At 51.9% G+C, this 23,015-nt stretch overlaps 3 non-coding genes across 3 annotated transcripts; 2 read left to right on the top strand and 1 right to left on the bottom strand.

The window, feature by feature from the left end:
- Positions 1-959: 959 nt before the first annotated feature.
- Positions 960-1,031, bottom strand: TRNAG-UCC (transfer RNA glycine (anticodon UCC)). Its single transcript has one exon. It is a non-coding gene; the product is annotated as a tRNA-Gly (tRNA).
- Positions 1,032-13,191: 12,160 nt separating this feature from the next.
- On the top strand, positions 13,192-13,263 carry TRNAC-GCA (transfer RNA cysteine (anticodon GCA)). The gene has a single exon. It is a non-coding gene; the product is annotated as a tRNA-Cys (tRNA).
- Positions 13,264-22,731: 9,468 nt separating this feature from the next.
- TRNAE-UUC (transfer RNA glutamic acid (anticodon UUC)) lies at positions 22,732-22,805 on the top strand. The gene has a single exon. It is a non-coding gene; the product is annotated as a tRNA-Glu (tRNA).
- The last annotated feature ends 210 nt before the right edge of the window (positions 22,806-23,015 follow it).

Here is a 23,015-nt window from a genome sequence, read left to right as displayed (position 1 = left end):
AGCTGAGGAAGGCAGGGCAGAAGCTAAGCCCATTTGTTCTGCAAAGCCTGAAAAGCCTGGGGAGGTGCGGTTGGCTGCTGGGAGGTAGAATCCTGTGCCTACCTCTTGGCTTCCCAGGGATGGCTAGTTGCATCCCAGGAGAAGAAGGATGGTTCTGGGTGAAAGGAAAAGAAGCAAAGCTCTGGAAGGAAATTTGGGTATGGGATGCGGGCTCTGCACTGGGGGAGCGGGTTGGGGTGCAGGAGAAGTGGCTCTTACCCTGGGGACTGCAGCTCCCAAAGTGACTGGCACACACAACCCTGCGGCAGCAGGTCCTAGGTGGGCCGTGCCAGGGGGTCTCTGTGTGCCGCTGCCTACAGGCGCTGCCCCCAGAGCTCCCATTGGCTGCAGTTCCTGGCCAATGGGGGCTGTAGAGTTGGTACTTGGGACAGGGGCAATGAATGGAGACACTCCCCCCGCCCCAGGGAATGCCGGGAGATGCCGGCCATTTCTGGGAGTGACACGGAGGGATGGAGGCAGAGTGGGCAGGGAGCCACCTTAGTGCTGCTGGCACATCTCTGCACAGCCATTGGGGGAGGGGGGCAGAGGTTGTCCATGTGCTGCCTGGGGTAAGGGCAGTGCACAGAGCTGCCTCCCCTACTGGGTCTATTACAGGAGGAGAGGGGGGTCTTTTGGCCTGTAAGGTGCAGCAGGTCGGACTAGATGATCGCATTGATCCCTTCTGACCTTAAAGGCTCCAAGTCTAAAAGGGAGAGGAAAGTAAAGGAAGTTTTAAAAAAAAATAAACCAAACATTGTAATACCAGGATAACTCCACCTGCTCATTGTCTAGTCCCACCCCTTTCTTCCTCCATTGTGCGTTGAATGCCCTGCAGGACATTGATTCTCTCATTCCATTGATAAACTGATACAATATGACTGAAATTAAACTAATTCCCAGCAGAGAAAACATCACATAACTGCACTGGCTGGGAATTGAACCCAGGTCAACTGCTTGGAAAACAGCTATGCTCACCACTATACCACCAACACATTTGCTTAAAGGCCTACTTATGCTTGCCCAATGAGGCTAGACAAGCATTGAGGAGATTTTCTGCCCATTAAAATGAACTGGATTCTCATCACTAAAAAAAAACCACCTCCATCTTCACTTGGGTTTGAACCATCAGCTTTTCAATTAACCACCAAAGCTGTTAATCACAGGATATGCCTACACTATGGGATTATTCCGATTTTACAGAAACCAGTTTTTGGAAACAGATTGTATAACGTCGAGTGCACGCGGACACACTAAGCACATTAGTTCGGCGGTGTGCGTCCATATACCGAGGCGAGTGTCAATTTCCAGAGCGTTGCATTGTAGGTAGCTATCCCATAGCTATCCCACACTTTCTGCAGTCTCTCCCACACATTGGAATTCTGGGTTGAGGTCCCAATGCCTGATGGGGCAAAAACAGTGTCGTGGGTGATTCTGGGTAAATGTCGTCACTCAGTCCTTCCTCCGTGAAAGCAATGGCAGACCATCATTTCGTGCCCTTTTCCCTGGATTGCCTGGGCAGGCGCCATAGCACGACAACCATGGAGCCCGTTCAGCCTTTTTTCACCGTCACCGTATGACTACTGGATGGTGCTGACAGACGTGGTACTGCAGCACTACACAGCAGCATCCTCTTGCCTTTTCAAGTTAGCAAAGATGGTTACCAGCCATACCATCCCATCTGCTGCTTTGCAAGTTGACAATGAAAGTTACCAGTTATACTGTACCGTCTGCTGCTGTCATGGGTGCTCCTGGCCGGCCTCGGTGAGGTTGGCCAGGGGCACATGGACAAAAATGGGAATGACTCCCCAGGTCATTCCCTTCTTTGAGTTTTGTCTAAAGGGAGAGTCAGTCCTGTCTAGACTATCAGGCAAGCCTACTAAAAAACCAGAGAGGCAAACGGCCGCTCCGGGTCAGAGCCCCAGACATCACGCAGAAATGATGAGCTGCATGCCATTCCAGGGGGTGCCCCTGCAACAACTCCACCTTTTGCTTCTCTCTTCCCCCACTCCTCCTGGGCTACTGTGGCAGTTATCCCCCTGTTTGTGTGATGAAGTAATAAAGAATGCAGGAATTTGAAACAACACTGACTTTATTGCCTCTGCAAGCAGATCTCAAAGGGGGCCAATACCGCTGAATTGCAGCCACGCTAACCCTAATCCGACATGGCAAATACCGATTTCAGCACTACTCCCCTCGTCGGGGAGGAGTACAGATATTGGTATTAAGAGCCGTTTATATCGATATAAAGGGCTTCGTTGTGTGGACGGGTGCAGGGTTAATGCGATTTAATGCTGCTAAATTAGATATAAACTTGTAGTATTGACCAGGCCGGAGAGAGCAGAAGGTTTTCCCTACTGTTTCCCACTCTTGTTTTCTTGACTAGTTCTTCTCCACACCAAGTTGCTCTTTTACTTTGTGAGTCTGGCAAGCTCAGTTGGCAGAGTATCAGACTTTTAATCTGAAGGTCCAGGGTTCAAGTTCTTGGTCAGGTGATAAACTACTCCCCAAGATCTTAAACTGTTTCTCTGGAGTCCTCTTTGACATAGCTTGTTCTCTTCAGGATTTTCCCTTTCCTCAGAAGGGCCTTTTTGTGTGCGGGTTTGAAGGGGCAACTTCCTGACAGCCCCTCTGTCCTTGCAGCCTGGAGGAATAAAGGCCTCTGGGCACCTAGCATGTTCCATCCCTGCACGCACACACACACATACAAACACATAGAATATCCCTATTAATTAGAATCACCTGCTGCTTTCCCCTGTACTGCTGGATCCCTAAATGATGATGCTCTTCAGCCTAAACGCATGTCCTCTCTTTTCCCAGTGCCCCTCAATCCCAAACTTCAGTCCCTCCTATGAACACTTCTTCTCACTCCCAACCAGAGCCTACTCCTCTTCACCCTTCTCCTCTGTCCCTACCCACAGCCCCCTCAATCCCAACCCACAGGCCCCTCCTATTCCCAGTGCCCCTCAATCCCAACCTACAGCTCCCTCCTTCCCTCCAGCAGCAGGTGCTTCAAACCCCCTCAGGAAGATTTTCTTGCAAGGTTTCGTGTATGAGTCTGCATGTGGATTTTACAGTATGTTGGAAATATGTTGGATTGCTTGCCAAAATGATCACTTTTGGCTGGTGTTGGATTCCCAGTCTCCTTGTTATTGGGGCAGAAGAAATAAAGCATTGTTATCCTTGTTGTGTAAATTGAGGGCAGCACAATTGTGCTCGACAGACCCCAACTGAGGGACTCATGCTCAGTTCAATAGCACTTGCTAGGCAGGGGACAGAGGTTCGAAAGCCAAATGGGCCTGCACCTGGGTCTTAATACTAAAATTTAGGGATTAGATCAGTGTTAGGACAGAGTGGCTGTGGAGGGATGAGTGAGAACATAGTGAGAATGGTGCCTTCTTATTTTCTCCCTTTTCCACCGAGGGTGGCAGGTGAACTCTACAGAGACACCTCTGGGCTTGCACTGACTAAGGACAACAGCTCTGAGTGGGGTGCAGAGAGGGGATGGCTCATGTTAAAGGACTTTTGGTTGCTGGACTTATGAACCGCAGGGAGAAGGACACTGCCCAGCTTATCTGGGGGGTGGGTCTTTTCCTCTTGGTTTATGTTTATGCGTTGGGGCTGCTGACATGACTTCTGCTAATCCTGGGCTTACATTGCAATGTAGACATACCCTGAGAGGGCATCTATAATGTAATAAAAGCAGTGTGGCCTGGCTGGCCTGGATCATCTGACTTGGACGCCTGGGGCTCAGGTTGTGAGGCTACAAACTGCAGTGTAGACATTTAGGCTCAGACTGGAGCCCAGGCTCGGAGATCCTCACCCCTTGTGGGGTCTCGGAGGCTGGGCTGAAGCCCAAGTGTCTACACTGTAATTTTATAACCCTGCAGCACAAGCCCCACAAGCCTGAATCAACTGACCCAGGGTTTCAGAATAGTGACTTGGGTGTGTTTATGACAGTGCAGACATAATACTGCACTATGTCCACGCTGCAATGAAACATCCAGGGCTGCCCCATGCCAGCTCAGGCTCCCGAGGCTTTGGCCGTGGGGTGGTAAATTTGCAGTGTCGATGTCTCATCTCAGGCTCAATACTGGGCTCTGGGCCCCATCAAAGTTGGGGGGAGTTTAGCAAGCAAAAAAGGTAAAACCGCAATGAAGTATTACCCTGGACTCAATGGCATTTCTCCACTCATCTGCCTGCTTTGGGGCAGGGACAATAGCACATCCTGCTACATTCATTATTTCATAAGGTGGTTTAGGATTTTCATTCTCAGACACTGGGCACAAAGCAGGACTCAACCCTCGGCATAAACTAAATGAGCTGGCCACAGATTCTGGCAGCCACAATGAGCATTTGGTGTGAGAGCTCAGACCTGCCCCTGTCCCAGAGGGAGGGGGTCATCCATGAGGGGACTGGACCATTGACCTACCAGCTCCTCACTCCCAAACGTTCAGTAACTCTGTTATCAGTGCCTGTGTGTGTAATTTAAACCACACTGGGCTAGAACAAAGGTCCTTCTGACAACAGCCAAGAGCAGGTGCCCCAAAAACCACTCAACAGGGCACCACTGGCAGTTATTATCCCTGCCTCAAAAGCAGACAGACCAATGGAGAACTGCCATGAGTCCAGGGTAATACTTCCCTGCAGTTTTACCATTAGCACTTGCTAAACTCCCTCCCAACCTTCTGGGCTCCTAGACCTATCCTAATGTTATGTCTACACTATGATTAAAACACCCATATCACCTGTCTCAAAGCCCAGGTCAGCTGACTCAGGGTTATGGGACTTGGACTGCAAGACTATAAAATTACAGTGCAGACATATAGACTTGAACCCAACCTCTGAGGCCCCACGAGGGGTGAGGGTTTCTGAACCCAGGCTTCAGTGTGAACACAAATATCTGCACCACAGTTTTTAGCCTCTCAGCTTTAGCTCCATGAGCCCAAGTCAGATGACCCAGGCCAGCCATGCTGCCATCTTTATCCCGGGAGAGATGGATTCTAAGGGTACGTTCCCATTGCAATGGAAGCCCAGGTGTGGCACGCTGTGCTCAAAGCAGCACCCTGCAAGCCCCATATTCACCACTCTCATATAATGATGATACGTTTTGAACAAAGTCTGCCTGGTGAGGAATCATTTCAAAAATCTTGAACTGTTCATCTCTTGAACCTTAATGTCTTCTTGCGTTCTATGTGCTCACATTGGTTTGAGAAGTTATGAAGTTTGCTCCGTGTGCATTACAGAAATATGTTATGAGGTTGGCAAATGCCCCCCACCAGCCTTTCAGATGCGACAAGGGAGGAGCCAGACTCACTGCTGGCCCATTGAAGGTATCTACACTCCCAAGGACTATCCCAGGAACCTTGTACGATGCAGACTTCACCGAGATAATACAGCAACAATGGACACTGCTTGACTCACATCATAGCAAAGGAGCTTTCTAGAAAGTTGGAAGAAACTATGAAAGAGGGGAAGAGACATCATGACTTGGCATCTCTCCCCCACAAATCAACAGCTGGAAACACACCTGGATGACAAAACTGATTCATAAATCAGAAGATAATAATAATAAAATATTCAAACCAAAGTCCCAAAATAGCTAGTACTGGTTTTTCAGCTGAAAATTTTCAGTTTGGGGAATTTTGTTTTCCCAGTCAGACCTTGCCAAGGGAAGCAGGGAGAAAATGTTTGAGTTGCCTCCTTCAGAACAGCTTAGCCTAGACACTCTAGTTGTGGGTCACTGTCATGGCCTTGCTGAGAATTGGGGTGTTTTAATAATTTGGGGAGGTCTCAGGGTGTTTGGGGGAGATTATGAGGCTGTTACCTCATAATCTCATATAAAACCTCATAAAAAAGCTAAGACCTACAGGGCTTGAGAATTTTATTTTTAGAAATCTGAGTTTCAGACATTTTATTTAAAGTGAGGGGGTTTCTGAGCAGGCTTTTGTCTGCAGGAAGCAACATTGTTTTCTCTGTCATTGTACCAAAGGGGGAGATGGTTGTCTAGAAAGGAGGAGTGAAGACTAAATGCATCCAATGAGGATGGGATTTGAACCCATGCATGCATAGCACAATGGATTAGCAGTGCATCACCGTAACCACTCGGCCACCTCATCTGAGATGTCAGGAACTGGACAGGATGAGAAATCTAAGGCCAGCAGAGACAGGGACACTAAGGTGTTTTTAAATACTAAGCGGAAACAGGGGATGAATGAGCTTCCCCCTCACACCTAGTGACCAGCTGTGGGAAAGGCTTCAGGAACAGACCGTGTTTGCATAGACACGCCTACTCTGCCTAGGTATGCAGAATGATGGGGCCGCTTCCCCAAAATGACCAGTTTTAGCTGGTGGCAGGTTACAAATCACTTTAGCACTGACTGGTATGAAATGTTGTTATCCTTCCTGCATGAGTGAAGGGCAGCAGAACATAATTAGTCGGTCCTGATAGGTGAGGAATAGCTTTTATTGGACTGCATAGAAGTGATTCAGAACGTCACCCTAAAGAAGTGATCCCCAAACATTACACACTGTGCCCTCTTATCCATGGCTGTGGGCCCTCGGAGCCACAGTTGAAAACTGGGGCTGGGAGTGGGGTGTTGCTTACTGAAGAAAGGGGTGCAGACAGGGGTAAGGGGGTCGAGGCCGAGCTGGCAGTCAAGGGCCCTGGCTGAGGGTGGGATTGGAAAACAGCTGGGACAGAGTCGGGCTGACTGGTGCTCCCTCCATGGGGGCTGGCTCAGCCCCTGAGGTGCCCCTATGAATCTTCCTCTCTGTTCCCCTAGGAGTCATGCCCCACATTTTGGGGACCACTGAACCCTACACGTTAAGCAGGGGCTAGTGATGCCAAAGCCCAGGGAAATGGAGAACAAGTGCAGTGGCCCCAGCACTGGAACTAGGCCCCCTCACTTCTGTCTGTGGCTCTGCCCCCTGCCACACCTTCCACCCACGGCCCCATCCACTATGTCACCTCTGTTCCACCCTTTCCCCCACTAGCCCCACCCTGTCACTCCTTTACCCCTGCCCCGCTGTGGCCCCAAGACCAGAGAAGCTCTGCACCCCTGCTGCAGCCCCCGGGCCGTAGCACGGAGTGAGAGCTCCTCCAGCCCTGGGGCTGACATGGGGGAGACTTTTCCAGGGGGACCTAATTTCTCCAGGGCCCCTAGTCATGGGCTCCATTGCCTCTTGGTGACACAAGGTTTGGGGAGGCTGAGCCCCCCCGAGCCTCCATTATGTGCTGCCCAGGCTACCGCTGCTCAGTGTGTGGCCAGTCTCTCTGTGTTCTCTGCTCTTTGTGCTGGGGAGCCTGGCTGGCCTTAGGGGTGGGGCCCTCCGGCAGCCACCCAGGACTTCAGGGGGTCAAAGGGCAATATGTGCCAGTGCAAAGGTGCTCACTGCTCTCCCCTGCCCCAGTGTTCCTCCATGGCCCCATAGAGGGTTGGGGGGAGAGAGGAGCAACACTATGTGCTCCATGCGTCCTGGTCACTTTCCCCACCTGGGCTGTGCTGTGAGGGGAGCATCAGAAGCTGCTGCTCTCTGCCCTCCCCTTATGCAGCCTGGCTGAGGAAAGTGACCCGGATGCAGGCAACTCAGATGATGTCTCTTCTTGCCCCCGCACCTCACCCCCGCAGGTCCTAGGGGTGCCCGGAGAAGCAGCCTTCCAGGGAGGAGCGGGCAGAAATGCGAGCTGCTCCATGCACACAGGTCACTGTCCCCACGTGGGTGCAGGAGGGGGTGTAGGGGTTAGGGGTGAAGGGGGTGCAGCAGAGGGGCAGTGGCTGGTAGCACAGGAAGGGACAGTGGGACTTAAGGGCAAAGGGGACACAATGTAGGGGTTACGGCACAGGAGGGGGCAGGAGATAGCGGTGAAGGAGGTGCAAGGATTGGGAGTGCAGGAGCTGGGGGGAAAAGGGGAGGGGATCATCCAGGGGTGATGGGGAAGTGCTAAAGTACAAGTTTTGCCCAGGGCACCATATCCCCTAACGCTGATCCTTGAGAACATTTCTTGCTGGGAGGGGGAGGGGAGAGAGATGAGGCGTTTTCTCTCTGTTTCTTTCCTCTCCATTTTCTGCTCCTTCCTTCAATCCAGAAACCTCCCTTGTGTTTCAGACTGTGCAGTGACGCCCTCCCCACCCCAGGCCTCTGGAGCCTTTGGAGCAGAAAGATCCCAGGAGCGGAGGAGGAATCCAGGGGTGAGTAGCTGGCAGGAAGGAGTCCTAGCAGTTCTTCTGGGAGTGCAGGGGAGAAATGACTCCTCCTTCTCTGGATTCTCCCCATGGGGCTCTGGGGAGCAGGGAGGGTTCTGTGATAAATTCCATCCAACATCCCCCTTTGATCCAAGCCGAGGGACATCTCAGCTCTGCACGTTCCCCTTGGCAGCACCAAACAAGGGATGTTTTCTACTACCTAGGAGACCCAGCCAGGGACTGATGTGCTGGAGATATGTTGGGAAAGGGACTGTCTGAATTCCCAAGGCAGGAAACGAACAATCTACAGCGACATTATTAACCACAAACACACTCTAACCATGATCCAGCCAGTAGGGAAATGGGCAAAAATTCTTGCTGTTCAGCCATGGCCACACGTACAGAGCTGCACAGCAGTGAGTGTGCTGGGGAAGCTGGTCTGAGCAAACAATTGGAAATGACCCTTCAGTGAGAACAGAACCAGAGTGTAGAAAGGCCCCTGTGTTAAGTGGTTGTGGCTGAGAGCTTAGGGAGCTGGGGTATGACACTATAGGGGTCTTTCTGTGGAGGTTTGATTTTTGCCAGCTAGGAAAGGCTGGTGTGTGGTGTCTTCCTGGCTGTACTTTCAATGATGCAGGTTTCTCTATCCCATTGTTCCACGGGCATCCTATTAGATTACCAGCTGCCTTTCAACTGCAGTGTGGAGACTGTTTGTGTGCGGGGAGAGACAGTGTGTGTGTTGAGGTAGGTAAGACCGGATCATTATTATCTCTGCTTGAAAGAGGGAGAAGCTAAGGCTGAGAAAGAAGAATTGACTTGTCTTAGGTCACACAGACAGTCAGTGGCAGAGTAGGGAAAAGGACTCAAGAGCCCTGATTTTGAAACTAACCATCAGATCTTGAATTTCATACATGGAATGACCTGAGTAAAGTGCTCTCACATGAGCTCCAGACCAACAACAGTGCACTGTAATTATTCAGCAAGTATTTGAGGAGAACTGCAATGTTAGAGAGAATCACGAACCGCTCAGAGACAATTAATGCAGAGAAGCAGCAAAATTCATCAAACATATGACTGGTTATGACTTATTTACTTGGTCGTAAAAGAGAAGAAAAAGGACCTGAGTCTCCTCCTTGTCAATAACCCCCTGCTCAGCCAATCAGGGTAGAGACTGAGGACGGGAAGCTGAGGGTTCTCACCAGAGGCCAAAGGACGGGCCAGGTCACTGGTGGGGATCACTGCCCAAGCACTATCTCAGCCGCACATTTTTGGGTGGACCTCCCAGAGTGCGAGCTACAGAGCACTCCCCTGCAACACACACACACACACACACACACACACACACACACACACACACACACACCTACCTCACTCTTGGTGTTGGGAGGGGAACAGGTGAAAGGACAAAAGAAGCAAGAGACAAAGAGATACGAGAGACGGATGGATGGAGGAAAAGGTGAAACCAAAAGGACAAACCCTAATGTCCCCAGTGATTCTAAGGGACAAAATCTCAGGTGTGGAATAAAATTCTGCCTCCTTAAGCTCGTGTTTTCCATGCCTAGAATTCAACTGTCACCAGATGGATCAGACTGAACAGGGTTCAAACCTCGAGGAGGCTCTTACCTTCTAAACAGGAATGGCTATTTTCTAGTAAAATCAGGAAAAGGGAAGGAGAAAACTCGAAAGAGATTCCTCCTGGCGCTCACGTCCGTGAACCCGAATACTCTCTCAGTCCTCAAAGAGAGACCTGGAGAAGGAAACGTGCTGAAGCAAAGCCACAGGGGTCTCTGAGGTTTCCCTGGCCCCTTGCTCCTCTCCTGCCTGGCTGATGTCAGCATCTCTCTGTGAGGTCATCACCTCCCCACCACCTTTGACCAATAGTCTGAGGTCCTGCAAAAGGCCTTTGTGATGTCACTGCCACACCCCTCCCTTGCTGTGATAGTGCCTTGCCCCTGGCCAGGCACTTTGGAGGTTTGAGCTACTCCCTGTGGATCACCCCACTCAAGGAGCGTTCATTCTAGGAAGCAAGCCAGTAGTTTTGGATCATGTGCAAATTTTGTCACCTCACTGTTCAGCAGATCATTTATTAATATGTTGACTAGTCCTGGTCCAAGTACAGACACCACTAGATACTTGTTTCCATCCTGAAAACTGACCATTTAGTCCTACTCTTTGTTTCCTATCTTTTAACCAGTTATTAATCCACGTGAGGACCTTCCGGAGGTGAAAGTAAGCCGGTATGTTACGGTATGGGGTGCTGGCAAGAGCCAGTACGCTGTGCCAGCCCAGCCCGTCTTCCTCAGGCTGGTGATTTAAAGGGTCCACGGCTCCCTGCTGCGGTCGGAGCCCCGGGACCTTCAAATCACCTCCCAAGCTCCCCTGCCAGAGCCCCGGGGAGCAAATCACTGCAGTGGATGCTGCTCTCTCCTGCTCTGTGAATACAGAGCAGGGGCGGTAGAAGCTTCCTTACAGTGGAGGGGCACTGTTATCCGAACTGTGGCATCCCCATGACACTCCTTCCTTAAGGAACCCCACTCACAGCACCTCTCCCCTCGAGGCCACACTCACAGAACGCCTCTTCCCCAAGACTGCACTCTTCCCCCCTCCTCCATCATTTGTCCTAACAGCCAGCAAAGAGTGGTGGGGCCATGGCCCTCTAACCCCCATGTTCCAGCACCCCTGACACAGAGCTAAGCAGGCAGCAGTGTGTACGTGTATGTGTGTGTGTGTGACAGAGAGTGCTGTGCTGTGCTGAGTTGAGCCAGTGAGAGAAGGGGGGCTGATGTCGGGGCTGTTCCCTGCCTCAGGACTGGTTGCTTCCAGCCGCTGTCTGAACTTAGAGACAGTGTCCCGACACACTCACTCTTCCGCAACACACACACTGTCTCTCCTCCCCCCACACACACGCTCTCTACCCCAGCACGCACATTGCAGTTGAAAAGCAGCTGGCAATCTAGTAGGATGCCCATAGAACAATGGGATAGAAAACTGTATCATGTGATGCTGTACCAGCCCGTGAGGCATTGCAAACCCTTCCCAAAGCACCCTGCAGCCAGTTGCACAGTGAGATAGCTACCACAATGCACTACTCTCTGTGGCCATCCAAGAGATGCTAGCATGGATGTGCTCTGGTGACACAGGATGTTCAATTAAAACACTTTAACTAAAGCCACATTACTCTTTCATGTAGATACAGCTTGAGTGAGACAAGACTCAGCTCCATCAAAACTGAAGAACCACAACTTCCTCCATTATTGGCAGGATTTGAACCTGCACAGGGAGACCGCAATGGATTTCTAGCCCATTGCCCTAACCACTCAACCACAACTACTTGTTTGACCTGTGGCTCTCACTGCACTCTAGTTCTGTTCTCACTGAGTGATCAATTCCAGTGGTTTCCTCAGACCAGCTTCCACAACACACACACTGCTGTGCCGTTGTGTAAGTGTGTCCATGGCTGAACAGCAAGAATTCCTGCTCCTTTCCCTTCTGGCTGGAGCATGAGCAGAGTGTGTTCGTGGTTAATGACGCTGCTGTAGCTTGTTGTCCATTTCCTGCCTTGCTCATTCAGACAGTCCCCTTCCCGTCATATCCCCAGGGCTTTGCCAGGGGGTTGGTGGCTCCTTTCTTTCCTCACACTGGAGTAAACTCAGCTTTTTATTCCATCCTTGATGTTTCAAGGAATAACAACAGATGACAAAAGAAAGAGGAGACAGGGTGGGTCTCAGGGGAGGGGCAGAGAGGTGTGGGCGGTGGGCAGGTCAGGCCAGGGGAGGGGGCAGAGAGATGTGGGTGGTGGGCAGGGCTGGTCTCAGGGGAGGGGTCAGAGAGGTACAAGCAGTGGGCAGGGCAAGTCTCAGGGGAGGGGCAGAGATGTGTGGGTGGTGGGCAGGGTGAGTCTCGGGGGAGGGGGCAGAGAGGAGTGGGCAGAGTTAGTCTCGGGAGGGGGCAGAGAGGTGTGAGCGATGGGCAGGGTGAGTCTCAGGGGAGGGGATAGAGAAGTGTGGGCAGTGTGGGTCTCAGGGGAGGGGGCAGAGAGGTGTGGGCAGCAGGCAGACCTTGGGGTAGAGGGTGGAGAGGCGTGAGGAGGCCTTGAGGGAGGAGAGGAGCGAGCGAAAGGTGGACCAGCAGGCCTCAGCCAAAGAGGAAGAGCAGGAGTGGGAAGTGGCCAAATGGGAGTGAGGGCAGAGCACAGGTGGGGCCTCAGAGGGAGGAGGATGAGTGAAGGGGGTGGAGTGGGGGGACAGCACCTTGGTCTGGGCAGGGCTGCCGAGAGGATTCAGGGGGCCTGGGGCAAAACAATTTCGGGGCCCCTTCCATAGAAAAAGTTGCAATACTATAGAATACTATATTCTCATGGGGGCCCCTGCAGGGCCTGGGGCAAATTGCCCCACCAGCCACCCCTCTGGGCGGCCCTGCCTTCAGCCTCTTCTTGTAAGTCCTCTGTCCCCTAATCATTTTTGTTGCCCTCCCCTAGACTCTCTCCAATTTGTTTCTGTATTGGGGGGCATGCGAAAACTGGACGCTATGCTCCAGATGTGGCCTCACCAGTGCTGAATGGAGGGGAATAATCACTTCCCTCCATCTGCTTGCAATGCTCCTACTAACCTAGCCCAATATGACCAGTTCCCCATATTGAATGCAGACACAGCAATATTTGATAAATTGGTTCCTATCCATTCAGGAGGTTATTTCCCACCTATTTAAAAATAATGAAGATGCTCTAAGTGGAGGGGAGAGAGCTGTCCCGTCTGTGCAGTTAATCCATCTCCCCGGGAGGTGGTAGTTATGTCACTGGGGGAAGCTATGCTGGTGTATGTGCAAGCTATGGTGTCTACATGTGTATATAAAGTTTAATCAAACCCCATTTTTAAAAACCCTGTGGTCTGAGAATAGAAAAGGAGCTCTCTGAGGCAGAGCCAGTCGTTCAAAATCCTTAAGATCACTGACTTGCCTTTGTAAATATCATGGGAGTATAGCTCAGTGGTAGAGTGTTTGACTGCAGATCAAGTGGTCCTTAGTTCAAATCCAAGTGCTCCCTTATCAACCTCTTCTTTCAATAAAAGTAATTCCATTTCCAATATGTTCGGGAGCTCCACTAAATAGGGATCCCTGAAATGAATAGACACACTCAACATTTTCCTGTGCAAATGAATAAAAACCTAGCAAACATGTCCCTCTGCTGAAATCAGTTCCAATCCTCTAAGTGTCTAGGTTTCTTTTCATCAATTAAACAAAGGCACATGAAGACGCATTTGCGGGTCCTTGGCCTCCATGGGCTACAATGTGCAGAAGAACAAGAAACACATCCACTTGAGAGGAATGGACTAGTTTCTATTAGATTTGGTAAGTAAGTTGCCACTGGGACTGAAAACTCTACTGGAGATGGATAGGAGCCTGTTACAAAAATAAAATAACCAAGATTTACCAAACTCCCTGTGACACATTCAAACCTCTCTTTGTGCGCACAGTATCAATTGGGGCTCTAACAAATGTTAACCTTCCTGTAACACAGATCATTGTTCCTTGTAACTTTCAGATGCATTTAAATGGCAGCCGTTTACAGGTCATGGGCTGCTAGTTCATGAGCAGGAGCAGAGTCTCTGTAAGTTTACCATCCATAGAGCTTGTTATGTCTGCATCTAAGTAAGTGCAGAGTTATTTCAATGGCTCCTACACTGACATCTCCTGCTCCTTCTGGCTGGTTAATTTCACTATTTGGAACCTGCTCCTAAAATTGCACCCTTTCTGAGAGTGAGTCAAAACTGCCCAAGGAAACCCCATTGGGTTTCAAGGGCAGCTTAAGCAAAGAAGTGATGGGACAGCACAGGGGTTTCAGAGCTTTTCTTTCATAGCAGGCCCACAGGGTGCTATTAACATGACTGTGGGTTCTATTCCTGGCTGTGAGAGGAAAGAGGTGTCTAGTGGATTAGAGATGGGGGCCTAGAAGTCAAAGAGAAAACATCTCCCTTTTCAGCTTCAATGCTTATTGAACAAGAACATGGCTTCTCAGGTTTCAGAGGAGCAGCTGTGTTAGTCTGTTTCCTCAAAAAGAACAGGAGTACGTGTGGCACCCTAGAGACTAACAAATTTCTTAGATTCTGTTGCCATCATGTGGCCATTTCATTTCACTTCTTATTGTTAAAAGGTTTGGGTACTTCACACAGAAACGTTATTTCCTTGGGAAAGACGGAGAAGTGGAAGCTGCATTGATTTAATCCTCTGAAAATTAAATAAGGATTAAAATATTCCCCAGACAGCTCAGTCCCAACCATTCTCCCTCACTGCTGCCAGTGAAGCTCAGTTCTGTCCCACGGCCCCAAGAACTGCTGGGTAGAAGTCCTAGGTCTGATGTGCAGTAAGGAAAAAAAAAAAGAAAATGGATGTACCCTATCTCCTAGAATTGGAAGGAACCATTGAATCCAGCCCCTTCCTTCACTGGCCAAACCAGACAGTCTCTGCGTAAAAGAATAAATGGACACCAATCAGATGTCAAGAATTATAACATTTAAAAGCCAGTCGGAGAACACTTCAATCTCCCTGGTCACTCGATTACAAACCTAAAAATCGCAATATTACAACAAAAAAACTTCAAAAACAGATTCCAACAAGAGACTGCTGAATTGGAATTAATTTGCAGACTGGACACCATTAAATTAGGCTTGAATAAAGACTGGGAGTGGATGGGTCATTACACAAAGTAAAACTATTTCCCCATGTTTATTTGCCCCCTACTGTTACTCACACCTTCCTGTTGGAAATGGACCATCCTATCACTACAAAACGGATTTTTTCTCCTGCTGATAATAGCTCACCTTAACTGATTACTCTCGTTATAGTGTGTATGGCAACACTCATTTTTTCATGTTCTCTGTGAATAGATAGATAGATAGATAGATAGATAGATAGATAGATAGATAGATAGATAGATAGATAGATATCTTCCTACTGTATTTTACACTGCATGCATCCAATGAAGTGGGTTTTAGCCCAGAAAAGCTGATGCTCAAATAAATTTGTTCATTTTCTAAGGTGCTACAAGTACTCTTCCTTCTTTTTGCAGATAAATTAATGGAGGTTAAGTCCATAAATGGGTATTAGCCAAGATGGGTAAGGAATGGTATCCCTAGCCTCTGTTTGTCAGAGGGTGGAGATGGATGGCAGGAGAGAAATCACTTGATCATTACCTGTTAAGTTCAGTTCCTCTGGGGCACCTGGCATTGGGCACTGTTGGCAGATAGGATGTGGGGTTGGTTGGACCTTTGGTCTGACCCAGTATGGCCATTCTTATGTCCTTATGAAGGGAGGGGCAGAACCCTGTGACAAAGTTTCTGTAATGTAGTGGTTATCACGTTTACCTAACATGCAGAAGGTCTTTGCTTTGAAAGCAGGCAGAAACATGAGGGCTTAATGTTCCCAGCTCCTACTGGCGTGTCCCTGCTGTTGTAGGAGCAGCAGTGATTTCTATGCTCAAAAGGTCTGTTATACGTCCCCTGCTCCCACTTTTGTCTCCTCTCCCTCTCTGAATGCCTGTGAAGTGGCTTTTCCCCTCCCGCTCCCTCCTGGACTACTCGAGGGATGAATGGGCTGGCTGAAGAGTGTGATGGAGTAGGGACTGTCTGTGTGGGGAATGGGAGAGCAGGGGAGGACTTTAGGGGATGGACGATACCAGAGCCTGTAATCTGAGCTAGGTAAGGGAGGGGAAAGGTCAACTCCTTTGCCCGGGAAGGGGAACAAAGGAAGGGAGTGGCAGGAGGGAAGCAGTTTGAGTTTGGGCTTGGGGCTGGGTGGGCAGAATTCAGGGTATCCTAGCTAGGATCCAAGCACCCTGAAAGCCCAGAAGGACTCGATGGAGGGGTCCTGACTGTGCCTGCAAGCTCTGCTTTAACCTGTGTTCCTGTTGTCCAATAAACTTTCTGTTTTACTGGCTGGCTAAGAGTCACTGTGGGTCCCAGGAAGAGGGGTGCAGGGCCAGACTCCCCCACACTCCGTGACAACTGGTGGCAGCGGCGGGAGATACTGCACCCCATGGACGGCGCTTCCTGTAGTAAGTGACTGGGGAGCAGTAAAACGAAGGGGTGATTAACCCCTGGGAGTGTGTGCCCAGTGAGAAGGACTTTGCAGTAACAGGGTCCCCCGGGGGATTGCAGTCCCAGGGGCGGAGGAGTCTACAGCTCAACCCTGGCAGAGAGGTGGTGACCTCAAGAAGGGCTGGTGCACTAGGGTTTCCCCTGGAAACCATGGGGAGCGGCGAGCACCCCGGCCTGTGAGTGGCCAGCAGGAAGATGTATGCCAAGCGGCGCAAGTGCGACTTGGTGGAGCTGTGCAAGCAGAGGGGGCTGCGCCCGGGGAGATGCACCAAGGATCAGCTGATTGCCCAACTGGAGCAGGCAGACCGCATGAATGAACGGAGCCCTGTCTCTGAGGGAAGCAGCCGGGCAGATGCAGCGCAGGCACCAGTGTCTGTCCCCGCTCGGAGTGGTCAGCTGGCGGACGATGGCTTCCCAAGACCCTCCCTTCCTACGCCTAGGGGAAGGGTGAGGAGGAGCCCAGTGAATACTGAGGGGACCGTGACCCCACCCCCGGCCAGCAGGGGATCCTCCCGGCGAAGCTCACCCCCCAGCAGGGGATCCTCCCGGCGACGATGCTCGGCATCCGTGGAGCGGATGCGGCTGGAATATGAAAGGGAGCTGAAACGGGAGGAGCTCAAGTTAAAGAGGCGAGAGCTGGAGGAGAAGGAGAAACAGCGTAAACATGAGCAGGAGGAGAAGGAGAAACAGCGTAAACATGAGCTGGACCTGGCCCAGCTGACGAGCAGTGGGGCCCCGGCTGCGGTGAGTGAGGGGGGACCCAAGCCTACAAAGAGCTTTGATAAGCACTTGCTGCCCCGGCGTAAGGAGGGAGAGGACATAGATACCTTCCTGACGGCCTTTGAGAATGCCTGCGAGCTGCACAGGGTTGACCCTGCAGACAGGATCGCAGTTCTCACCCCCTTACTGGACTCCACAGCCGTGGAGGTGTACAGCCGACTGAAAGGGGCAGAGGCAGGGGACTACAAACTGCTCAAACAGGTCCTGCTCCGCGAGTTTGGGCTGACTCCTGAGATGTACCGGAAAAAGTTCCGGACGCAGCGTAAAACCCGTGAGGTCACATACCTACAACTGGTTAACCAGGCGCAGGGGTATGCCCGCAAGTGGACAGCTGGGGCCCAAACTAAAGAAGACCTGCTTGACCTATTCATACTGGAGCACCTGTACGAGCAGTGCCCGTCCGACTTGAGGCTGTGGTTGATGGATCAGAAGCCGGAGAACCCACAGCACGCAGGCCAGCTGGCCGACCAATTTGTGGACAGTTGGGCAGGGGATGGCAGGGAGGAGTCTCGAAGGAGCAGGCCTGCCTCAACGCAGAGAGAGAGTCATCATGGGACCTCCCAAAGGGGGCCTATGGAGAACCCCCCCAAAAGGGGAACATCCAGCGTCAGGTCCCTCCGACCCACTCAAGGGGACACACGAGACATGGGCTGCTATCGCTGTGGCCAACGAGGCCACATTCAGGCCCAGTGCCCCAAGCTCAGGGATAGACCAAGCAGACCCAACCCGCAGAGGGTGGACTGGGTAAAAACCCAATCGGAGGAGGGGCTACATTCCCAGGAAAGGGGGGCTGGCAACATACCACCTGTGGATGCTCCAGGCTCCGGGTTTTTTGTTTACCGGGTGGGCGCGGGGCTGCCCCTCCAGAAAGAGTGCATTGTTTCCCTGGAGGTAGATGGGAGGAAGGTCACTGGATACTGGGACATGGGCGCAGAGGTGACGCTGGCCCGGCCCGAGATGGTGGCCTCAGATCGGATGGTGCCCGACACCTACCTGACCCTGATGGGCGTGGGTGGGACCCCATTCAAGGTGCCCTTGGCAAGGGTACACCTGAAGTGGGGGGCCAAGGAGGGCCCCAAGGATGTGGGGGTACACCGATATTTGCCCACGGACGTGTTAATGGGAGAGGACCTCGAGGACTGGCCTAGTAACACCCAGAGTGCCCTGGTCGTGACTCATAGTCAGAGTCAGCAAAGGGCACTGCACCATGACAACGGGGAAGGTACTTGACCCGAGGTGCAGGACCTTAACCCAGGGAGCAGGGAACGCCCAGGGGCATGGTTCAGATGGGCTACGGCCTCAGACCCAGCCAGCAAGAGAGAGCCGGTCCCCATCCCTGTCCCAGCTGCTGAGTTCCAGGCTGAGTTGCAGAAAGATCCCTCCTTGCGGAAGCACCGGGACCGGGCTGACCTTAGTGCGGTACAGACCATGAGGAGAGGTTGCAAGGAGAGGTTCCTGTGGGAGGAGGGGTTTCTATACCGAGAATGGGCTCCCCCAGGGGAAGTAGAGTCATGGGGGAATCAGGAGGCAGCTGGTGGTTCCCCAGAAGTTTCGCCACAAGCTGCTGTACCTGGCCCATGACATCCCTCTTGCAGGGCACCAGGGAATCCGGCGCACCAGGCAGAGGCTGCTACAGAACTTTTACTGGCCTGGGGTCTTCACCCAGGTCCGACAGTACTGCCAATCCTGTGACCCCTGCCAGAGAGTGGGGAAGGCCCGGGACAAGGGGAAAGCGGCTTTGAGGCCTTTACCCATCATAGAAGAAACTTTCCAGAAGGTGACCATGCACATAGTGGGACCCCTCAGCAAGACGACCCGGTCAGGGAAGAAATACATCCTGGTGGTGGTGGATTTTGCTACTCGCTACCCCGAGGCGGTGCCTTGTCCTGTATCGAAGCAGACACAGTGGCAGATGCGCTGCTGACAATTTTCAGCCGGGTGGGGTTCCCCAAGGAGGTCTTAATGGAACAGGGCTCCAACTTCATGTCGGCCCTGCTCCGGTCCTTATGGCAGAAATGGCAAAACTGGGCCTCAGCGTATCACCCCCAGTCCAACGGGCTGGTGGAAAGGTTCAACGGGATGCTGAAGATGATGCTAAAAACATTTATGAACCAGCACCCGCAGGATTGGGACAAGTACCTACCTCACTTGCTGTTCGCGTACAGGGAGGTACCCCAGGAATCTACCGGGTTTTCACCTTTCGAACTGTTGTATGGAAGGTGGGTAATGGGGCCTCTAGACCTGATGAGGGACGAATGGGAGGGGAAGGCTGCTCCCGAGGGAGAGTCAGTGGTGGAGTATGTCCTGACCTTCCGGGAAAGACTTGCCGAGCTCATGGGCCTCGCCAGGGAGAATCTGGCCCGAGCCCAGAGGAGGCAGAAGGTCTGGTATGACCGCACGGCACGGGCCCGTGCCTTCGCCACCGGGGATCAGGTGATGGTTCTCATCCCCGTGAGGAGAAACAAACTCCAGGCCGCCTGGGAAGGGCCCTTCAAGGTTATCAAGCAACTGAATGAGGTAAACTATGTGGTAGGAGCTGTCAAACCGGGCACATCACCGTCGGGTGTACCATGTGAACATGATGAAACCATACTATGACAGGGGGAATGTGGTGTTGGCCGTGTGTGGACATTGGGAGGGGCAAGGCGATGACCCCTTAGTGGATCTATTCCCTGGGACAAAAGCTGGTTCCCCCTGGAGGCGATTCCCCTCTCGGATCAGCTGACCCCGGGCCAGCACGCTGAGATCAGGAGGGTGCTGCATCTATACCGACAGCTGTTTTCTAACCAGCCTGGATGCACTAATTTGACTGTCCACCGGGTGGAGACTGGGTCACATCCCCCTATAAGATGCTCCCCTTTTCGGGTCACTGGTAAAACTGCCCAGGATCTTGAAAGAGAGGTCAGGGACATGCTGGCTTTGGGGGTGATCCAGCCGTCTTCCAGCCCTTGGGCCTCTCCAGTGGTGCTGGTCCCCAAGAAGGATGGGTCAATCTGGTTCTGTGTGGACTATCGAAAGCTCAATGCCATCACCGTATCTGATGCCTACCCCATGCCCAGGCCTGACAAGCTCCTAGACAAGCTGGGAGGTGCTCGGTACCTCACCACTATGGATCTTACAAAGGGCTACTGGCAAGTGCCGCTGGACGCAGATGCCAGGCTGAAATCGGCCTTTATCACCCCTCTGGGGCTCTACGAGTCTCTGACCCTGCCCTTCGGCCTCAAGGGAGCGCCGGCCACCTTCCAGCGCCTGGTGGATCAGCTACTGAGGGGGATGGAGAGTTTTGCCGTGGCGTATATTGACGACATCTGCGTCTTCAGCCAGACTTGGGAGGACCACATGTCCCAGGTTAAACAAGTCCTGGACCGACTCCGAAAGGCTGGGTTAACAGTAAAGGCTGAGAAGTGCAAGGTGGGGATGGCTGAAGTATCTTACCTGGGCCATCGGGTGGGGAGCGGCTGCCTGAAGCCGGAACCAGCCAAGGTGGAGGTGATCAGAAACTGGCCCGCTCCCCAAACCAAAAAGCAGGTCCAGGCCTTTATTGGGATGGCAGGGTACTATCGAAGGTTCGTGCCCCACATTAGTGCCATAGCTGGCCCCATCACTGAACTATGCAAAAAGGGGAAGCCAGACAAGGTGATCTGGACTGAGCAGTGCCAGCAGGCTCTCCAGGTGCTGAAGGAGGCTCTGGTTAGAGGCCCAGTTCTGGCAAACCCAGATTTTGACAAACCCTTTATGGTGTTCACCGACGCCTCAGACACGGGACTGGGGGCGGTGTTAATGCAGGAGGATGAAAAGGGGGAGAGACACCCCATCGTGTACCTGAGTAAGAAGCTGCTACCCCGGGAACAAAGCTATGCGGCCATCGAGAAGGAATGCCTGGCCATGGTGTGGGCCCTTAAGAAGCTAGAGCCATATCTCTTTGGGCGACACTTCACCGTGTACACCGACCACTCTCCCCTGACCTGGCTGCACCAATGAAAGGAGCCAACGCCAAGCTCCTGAGGTGGAGCCTGTTCCTGCAGGACTATGACATGGACGTGGTCCATGTGAAGGGAAGTGCCAACTGATAGCGGACGCGATGTCCCGGAGAGGGGGCCCTGAACTTCCCCAGGTCACTGGTCAGAGTGACCCCGCTCAGTTCAGTCTCGAAGGGGGGAGAGATGTGATGGAGTAGGGGCTGTCTGTGTGGGGAATGGCAGAGCAGGGGAGGACTTTAGGGGATGGACGATACCAGAGCCTGTAATCTGAGCTAGGTAAGGGAGGGGAAAGGTCAGCACTTTTGCCCGGGAAGGGGAACAAAGGAAGGGAGTGGCAGGAGGGAAGCAGTTTGAGTTTGGGCTTGGGGCTGGATGAGCGGAATTCAGGGTATCCTAGCTAGGATCCAAGCACCCTGAAAGCCCAGAAGGACTCGATGGAGGGGTCCTGACTGTGCCTGCAAGCCCTGCTGTAACCTGTGTTCCTGTTGTCCAATAAACCTTCTGTTTTACTGGCTGGCTAAGAGTCACTGTGGGTCCCAGGAAGAGGGGTGCAGGGCCAGACTCCCCCACACTCCGTGACAAAGAGCAGAAGAGCTTCCAGGTAGACAAGGTGTCTGGGACTCTAATTAGGCAGCACTCACACCCCCAGAGCATGGACACTTACCAAGGTGGAGTGTGACCAACCAGATGCTGCCAAGTCATCTCTAGTTGCAGAACGTTAGGTGCAGGTCCTTAAAAGGAGAAGGGGCCATGTGCTCAGGAGAGCACTCACAAGCTTGTACCTCCAGTGACCGCCTGGCCAGTAATTCTCTGCGTTGTATTTCACTGTGTCTCAGGAAGACTTACCTTCATCGCACCGTCCATAGCTGCGCTGTGGGAGACTTACCTTGCAGAATCCTGACATCTCCAGTGCTGTGTCTGTCCTGGGAGCATGAGTATGCAAGTAGTGAGTGTGACGCTCCCCCTCTCTTCTTCTTTTGAGCCTAGCTGTCAGTATAATAAACCGACTGCTTTCTGCCAAACTCTGGTGGGTCATTAGTCCTCCCTACACTAACTAGCTGGCCGAATTTTGGGTAACACCTGCGATAAACTCAACCCCAGCAGGATAGTGGGTGGTGAAATGAGCTGAGAAAAATCCTTAGTTTCAGTATCTCCCATACGGTCCATGCTGGAGCTCTTTTTTGATTCTGGGACTGCATGGTCACCTGTGCTGATCAGGCGCTCCACATTGGGCAAACAGGAAATGAAATTCAAAAGTTCATGGGGCTTTTCCTGTCTACCTGGCCAGTGCATCCGAGTTCAGAATTGCTGTCCAGAGTGGTCACAAATGGTGCACTGTGGGATAGTGCCCTGAGGCCAATACCATTGAATTGCGGCCACACTAACCCTAATCCGACATGGACAATACCTGATTTCAGCACTACTTCCCCTTCGTCGAGGAGGAGTTACAGATATCGGTATTAAGAGCCCTTTATATCGATATAAAGGGCTTTGTGGTGTGGATGGAGGCAAGGTTAATGTAATTTAATGCTGCTAAATTCAATATAAACTCGTATTGTTGACCAGGCCAGTGAGAGCAGCAGGTTTCCCCTATTGTTTCTTGCACTTGTTTTCTTCACTAGCTATTCCTCTGCACCAACTTACTTTTGTTTCTTGTGAGCCTGGCTAGCTCAGTTGGTAGACCATCAGACTTTCAATCTGAGGAGTCCAGGGTTCAAGTCCCTGGTCAGGTGATAAAGCTATTCACCAAGATCTTAGAGTGTCTTTTGGGAGTCCTCTTTGATGTTACTTTTTCTCTTCAGGATTTTCCCTTTCCTCAGAAGGACCTTTTTGTGTGTGGGTTTGAAGGGGCAACTTCCTGACAGCTCCTTTGTCCTTGCAGCCTGGAAGAATAAAGGCCTCTGGGCATTTAGCATGTTCCTTCTCCTGCACACACACACACA

This window comes from Gopherus flavomarginatus, unplaced genomic scaffold (genome assembly GCF_025201925.1).
Source record: "Gopherus flavomarginatus isolate rGopFla2 unplaced genomic scaffold, rGopFla2.mat.asm mat_scaffold_34_arrow_ctg1, whole genome shotgun sequence".
Classification (NCBI taxonomy): domain Eukaryota; kingdom Metazoa; phylum Chordata; order Testudines; family Testudinidae; genus Gopherus; species Gopherus flavomarginatus.
This window is presented reverse-complemented; position numbering and strand designations above follow the sequence as displayed.